At 35.2% G+C, this 7,297-nt stretch overlaps 1 pseudogene; it reads left to right on the top strand.

Annotated features, from left to right (window-relative positions):
* Positions 1-3,815: 3,815 nt before the first annotated feature.
* LOC104863073 lies at positions 3,816-4,477 on the top strand (annotated as a pseudogene).
* Positions 4,478-7,297: the final 2,820 nt, after the last annotated feature.

Raw genomic sequence — 7,297 nt, 5'->3', positions numbered from 1 at the left:
GCCGAGAAGTGATTTTTTTACCTTTCTTTATTGTAGCTAAAGTTGTACTGGATTTGGAACACAAGTCATTGTGCTTGTAGACATCTTGTAGTTGCTTTTGGATTATTGAGAGTACTTTGAGTTTTTAATCATTCTCATTTTTGAGAAAAGACAGTTCCATCACATGTGCATAAACTCAGAAGGGTTGGAGAACATTCTGAGAAACAGATTAGTAATCAAGCAGATGTACACTTGGCAAACATTGAATCTTCTTAAGAAAAAAATGGTCAAGTTTATTCTCATGTTCAAAGTTTTCGTTCTTTGGAACAAAACACATTCTTGTAAAGTACTTTCAAAACATAATAAATCTATTTTTATATCGAATCTATGTTTTGAATCTTACAGCTGTAATATCCTGGGACCAGGAATCACTTGTTGATCATCATTTGGATATTTTTAAACAAACATTCAGCAACAACAGCATAAGAATTTGTAGATTGTGTGTATTTTCTACAGTCTTTCTACACTTGCTTTTTTTTTCACTTAAAATACAATTGACATATAGTAAAATCACATCATCAGATATATCTTCGTTTGTAAAATATAACTCAGTTGAATTTCTAAAATTACATTTAAGGGCAACATTTTATGACAGTATCTAATAAAGAACAAGTTTCTTTAAGTGGCTTTTAAAATAATAACTAATGGGCTGGGGATTTAGCTCAGTGGTTCAGTGGCCTGCCTTGCAAGCACAAGGACCAGAGTTCAATCCCTGGTACCAAAAAACAAAACAAAACAAAAAATAATCATAACTAATGTGAATTTTGCATTTATTTTCAAACTCAATCTTTCCATATGCATCTTTCATTGCCTACTTCTGGTTTTCAGAAAGGTCTGTCACTAAGGATCAATAAATATTCCAAGGAACAAATGATATCACCTTTATAGTAGTTGAAGAAACTGCTGCATAAGAAAGCATTTTTAAGTATGGAAATTTCACAGTAAAGGTGCAATCATACATACATACATAAAATTTTTTAGAACAATCAAAATCTATCACCTCCTTCCCAGGAAGATATTTGCCATTAAAATAAAGATGTAGATAAATTAAACAAAAAGGAGTAAGCTGGCTCTTAAGACTGTCAGTCAACATTTTAAGCCATTTCTGGATGGAAAGATAAGTTTTCTAGAGAGATACGATAAAATCAATCTGGCATTCAGATCTCTTCCAAGAAACTTTTCAGTCTTACAATTGAAATCAAATTGAAACTTGAATTATTGGTCAAAATAAAAGCAAAACCCAAAGGATTAGAATTGGCTCAATATATGTTATTGTTGGGTTTTACAGTGCTATCTTTTGCAAATATGAGAAAATGATTTTTCAGAACTGTAGAAGATAGAGCATTTTGTTTTACATTATTTATTGATTGTTGAAAAGAAGATTTATTTTGGAAGAATGCAAAGACAATAAAGACAGGATGGAGCCAATACAAGTTATTGTTCCAGATATTAAAACTGTATTTGGAGAAGGAAGTCTTTATTTACTTTGTCCTACAAGAGAGAAGCTTGGGGAAAAAAAGGTTAATAAGTCTTAGAGATCATGCTAATCTTAGCAAAATGCCATTTGATTTGCAGGTCACTTAAAAATGTGCGCTGACAAGCTGCTTTTTGTAACTGCGGCCTCTCTTCTTGTTTTTATTAAAATCAAGTTATACATTTTCTTTTTTATTTTCTCTTCTGAATGTGTTGCTTTGTCCTATGCTATTTAATACCCTAATAGTTCCTAGTCAGACTGCTTGGTTCCAGTCCAAAACTGTGGCCTAAATTCCTATTGACCGCTTCTCTATCCCAAAATTTTATTAAAGTTTTAAAAATAAGCAGTAGTAACAAAACTAAAGTACTAATAGCTAATTTCTATTATGCACCTCTCCTGTGTCAGTCTTCTCTGTGTGTGTATCATTTAATACTCAGCAATTCCCACTTTACAGATGAAGAAATGGCAGCATAAAAAGTGAAGAAACAAAACCCATCATCGGTGTACTCAAGGTTTAAATCCAGGGCTTACAAAGTGAATCCCTATGCAGTATTGTCAGGACAGTTATGAATAAGAAAAAATCTTTGAAAGTGATAAAAAGGAGAAATGGTCTGTTAAGTTGATCAAAACTTGGGAAGAAGTTCTGGGAGATAGAAAACAGACTGATGAAGGCACGCAATCATTAAGAGCAGGGGTTGGCCACAGAATAGTGATCTTCAGGGTATTTAATAAGAAATATCTACGATATATTTCAACTAGTCATTATCTCTCTCTGAAAAGCTGCAGCGTTTGTGCTTCCCTTAAGCATGCTACTATTTCAGCCAGTGCTCATCGAGGAATTTGACACAGGGAACTGATTACACAAGGGATAGTATTGCTGAAAAGACACAGCGGACAGAGAGCAAAAGCAAGAAGCAGGGTGGAGCTGCTGTCCCTAAGGACAGAGGCCAGGTCACTCAGTCAGTCCAGGGAAAGTTGATGTTACTGCCGGAGATACCGCTTGACCCATGTTACAAGGGAGGGGAAAGATCTTTGCAATGTGCTCCCCATGTTCCAACCTGCTTTTTTATGTTTCATTGACCACAGCCAGTCAGAATCATCCTGGAGGCTCCACAAAGGGCCTGCTGGAATCAGGTTTCCTTGACACAGAGCAGAGCAAGGGCAAGGAACCATTCCGAGCACACAGGCTCAAGACCAGTGCAGATATTTCTAAATAAAGCAAAAGGTCTTCCTGGCAAGCAGTCCCAGTCTGGGTATTAGAGAAAGAGATAAACAGAACAAAGTTCTGACATACCATGGATTCTTAATATCAGTCTTGGAGTCTGAGCTCACCTGTCTAACACACACACACACACACACACACACACACATACACACACACATTCAAACTAAAAGTCTTTCATTAGCATTCTCCAATGCAGGGAGGAGGGAGCTTTTGTGTAAACTGGCCTATGCCAAATGTTAGTTGTTTAGAATCGTCAAGCTTGTTCTTTCTTCATAAACAGGGAAGGAGAAACTACAGTTAGAACGCATCTGGGGGGACACAATGTGCAAGAGGACAATGATAGATACTCAGAACCCTGATCTGGAGAAAACAGTGATAGGGCAGAAGAGGTACTTTAAGTCACTCTAAATTAATTTCAGAGAAAATTGACAAACCTGCACTCATAAAACTAGAATAGACTTTTACAAAGAAGAATAGCCAAGCGAAAAAGAAAATGTTCTCGGAATGCAGTTTGTAAGTTATTACTAAATAAAAATTTCAAACACAATGGCTCACAGAATAAAGACAGCCAAAAAGTAAACTAGTGACATGGATTATAAGGTTAAATAAAGCTTTTAGAATAAAAACAAAAATACAATGAACCCTTGACTTACTAACTCGATTGGTTCCTGAGGGGCTTGTAGCTAAGTAATTACAGCTGCAACCTGGGTACATGCTATAGCTAACAAGAGGCAGATGAATCTTCCATTAACCTAATTAACCCAGGTTGTTTGTCCATCGGGCTGGTCATAACTTTAAGGTCCACTGTATAGAAACAGAAAGCATAACAGATACTCAACCTCCACAGCCCACCCATCTGTCTGTGCTTGGTCACCTTCCTCTGTCCACATGGGAGCTGGATCCAGCCCCAGAAAGTAGGCTTGAAGTCATGACAGAGAAACTGTGTGAAGGCCAGGGAGAAAGGAAGGGGAGAGATGGCTGTCCTGTACATTGCCCCAAGAAGACTTGTTCTGGTGGCCGTCAGGCAAGGCACCCTGAGAGGACCCAGCACGTAGGTGAACTTGAGAACTCGAGAGAATGCACAGCAAAAGGACATCTCAAGGGTGGAATCCAGGTCAAAATGAAAAGAACAGACTGTCTTTGAAATCTCTGAAAGTTGATGATAGGCCTGGAAAAAATCCAAATGTAAGTCTTTTTGGAGAAAAGTATTCTACTTTGACTAACTTCTGTCACCTTATCTAAAAGATCAATAAAGAACATAAAAGATCTGGGGGAGCAAATTGAAAAATTTTCTCAGCAAATATATCAGTTATCTCATTTCAAATAAAAAGGAGACTAAATTTGCACAAACCCTGGGTTGAATTTCTTCTGTAACAAATCCAGAATCTGCATATAGAGCAGAAACCACATCACCTCTTAGTCACAATGAAAGTTCATTTAAGTCTCCAGATACACTGTTTTAAAAGATGTATTTAAACAGATGAAAATTATTAGTTGAGAAAGCTATGAAGAATTATGATTTTATTCTTTCAAGTAGTATATTATCAAATATGAGTAAAGATTCTTCATATTGATGATATTAGATAAAAAGTTGAACAAAAGAAAAAAAACAGTTGCATTTACTCAATAAATCAAGCACTTTTGTAAGAGATACAGGGAAAAGTGTTGGTATTGAAATGCACAAAACAAAAACGGGAAGACTCAAAATATCTTTTATAAAAGTAGAAGATATGAGCTAACTTTATAGACCATTTCATTTTCAGCTTAACAATGTGCTTTTAATTAGCTATTCTGTTCAGGAACTCTCACATGATATAGAAAAGCTAATTGGCAACCTGATAAGCTAACCAGAAATCTGAACAAAAGTGTGTGTTTATTTCAAAACCCATCTCTTACCCTTCAAATGAATTGAGAGGACTTAATGAGAAAATGTTAATTAACGCCCCATGTTTGTTGCAGCTAAAGGAACATAAAACAGAATTTTACACAACTGCCTCCATATAAAATATTGCATGGAATGCACGATTGACATTTCTGATTGTGAATGAATTATAAATGAAAATGGCTTAGAAGAACTAAGGATAGGTCAGTGTCCAAGAAGGCTACAGATATCTGGACCAATTTCTTATTTCAGTATGGATAATAGTGTACCCTAACCAAAGTCACACTGCCCATTTTCCTGCAAAGGATCTAAAGGCAAAGGACTTTAATACAAAATTTGGTAACAATAAACAGTTCACAAAAGCATCTATAATAAAGGCAGAAGCTCCATCCTGAGGTCCTTCTGAGGAATTCAAATAAGTATGACATAAGGAATATGGATAATTTACCCTCTGGTAAAATCTATCAAAAAGTGAGACTATTAGTAGGATGAAATAAGAAAGAAAATCTGGAGCCAAATGCTAAATCAGATTTTTTTAAATTGAATTTCTTATTACATAAGAGGAAAACAGAATTTTTAGTTCAACAGTGCAATCTCTTTTGGCCCCTTTCAGACCAATAAAATAAAATGTGTTGAATTTCACAAGCTGTACTGAAAACAGTGGTGTAAGCAACGTTTTAGATATGTGGGAAGAGGACAATTGAAATAATTAGCATTTTTCTCTCTTCAATATCTAAACTCACTCACTTTCAGTATTTAAAAATGTATACTTTTCAGTAGTGATTAGGATCATATTATTGCAATTTAAGCAAATATGTATAATTCTTAGTAATATTTACTAATTTTCATTATAGAACCATACATAAATATTAATAAAAGTGATATTTGCGATTTTTACAGAATTGGATAACTATTAAAGAAAAAAATCACAAAACAGATGTCTTATTTTACATACTAAAAATACTTATAAAGAAATTATAAGTTCCAATGTCTTTGTAATTAGGGGAGGGGGAGGGAGTGAAGGGAGGGCAGGGGTATGGGAAACTATGAGAACCGAGATGTGTCACGTAAAGGTACAACATCCCAATGATAAATGTCACTGTACTGTACACATAAAAAGTACCAATAAACTCAATTTAAAAATTTAAAAAAGAAAATATAAGCTCCAGATGGACAGAATAGGGTTAGAGAAGGTAAGAAAATAATAATGGATGTAACGCTGATAGAAGGAACTTTCCAAGTTCAAGAAAGATGTGAGCTTTGCATAGAAAGAGTTCATAAAGACATAGTCAGAAGAAAAGTTGGCGGTGGTATTCCTGAAGATAGACAGATCAAGGGAAGTAGTGCAACCTTAAGAGTAGGGACAGTCCAAGGGATAATAATTCTCAGGGTATTTAATTTTATACATATCAATTACACACCTAGAGTAACTCAGCGTTCTAGATATAGAGACATTTACTGAAATCAACGGATGAGGAAAGAATTCTGAAGACTTCCAGAATGTTAGAATTGGGTAACAAGAAAGAAATGAGAATCAGACTAACGTGAGAGTTGTAAGCAAAAAGTACTGGGTGCCTGAATAAAATAGAAAAATGTCTCCAAAGACTATGAGGAAAATTGGACATATATTACATTTAGACTTAGTCTATATTATAGATAAACTCTGTGTAGATATAAGTGCATAGACTATATGTAGATAGAAGTATAAACAGGTCACTTGTAGATACCAGAATAAATATAGAAGGCTTAAGGAAGAGGAAAGGCACCAATTATAGGCACAACTTTCTTCCAGGTAAGGACTATTAATTTTTGTCTACTCTGCTCTGCCTGTAGCACATTCCCTGGTGCAGTTAACTACTTACGCAATACTCTCAAATCTATGAATTAAGAAGCATTGGATGGAATATTGAAAGGGCTGGATAAGTCCATGTACCCTGAAGTGGCCGCTGTGTACGTACATTACACCTATATGAATCTGAGAACTCAGCCACTGCTATCATTTTGAGGAATTCTTGCTCTTAGAACTATTTCCTTTCACCTTCAGACCACATTGCCAATTACTTACAGTCCCACATTATGGTAGCATTATTCAGAGTGGTCAAGATAAGGAAACTATTGATGGATAAATGTATAAAGAAAATGGAGCATATACATGTGTATGTATACAAATTAGGTATATGTATTAATAACTTTTCTCTGTTAGTGTATTTGTTAACTTTCTGTTACTGTTGCAAATAGAATAATGAGTCCTTTATTAAGAGGAACAGTTTATGGTTTATGGGCTCACTATTTGAAGGCTTCAGTGCATGATTGGACCCATTATGTATGAACCTGTAATGAGGCAGTACATCATGGCACGGAGCACATGGCAAAATGCACTCATTCACCTAATGCCCAAAATGAAAAACAAAAAAAATCTTTCTTTCGTAAACTTGTAAGACCCTAAGAAACCTCCACCTGCATCACTTCCTAACATTCCCCTACTTCCCTATCATACTGTGAACTAAGAACTAAGCCTTTAACAAAGGTGCCTTTGGGGAACACTCTATGTGCAAATTAATGTATATATACAGAATGGAATTCAGTCATTAAAAACCCAAAACCTTGCTATCTCTGACAACATGGATAAACTTAAAGGACAGTATGCTAAATAAAATGAACTATACACCAAAAGACA

This window comes from Fukomys damarensis, unplaced genomic scaffold, assembly GCF_012274545.1.
Source record: "Fukomys damarensis isolate Sample0158 unplaced genomic scaffold, DMR_v1.0_HiC HiC_scaffold_37, whole genome shotgun sequence".
Lineage (NCBI taxonomy): Eukaryota > Metazoa > Chordata > Mammalia > Rodentia > Bathyergidae > Fukomys > Fukomys damarensis.
The sequence above is the reverse complement of the archived record's forward strand: the minus strand, read 5'-3'. Positions and strand labels throughout refer to the sequence as shown.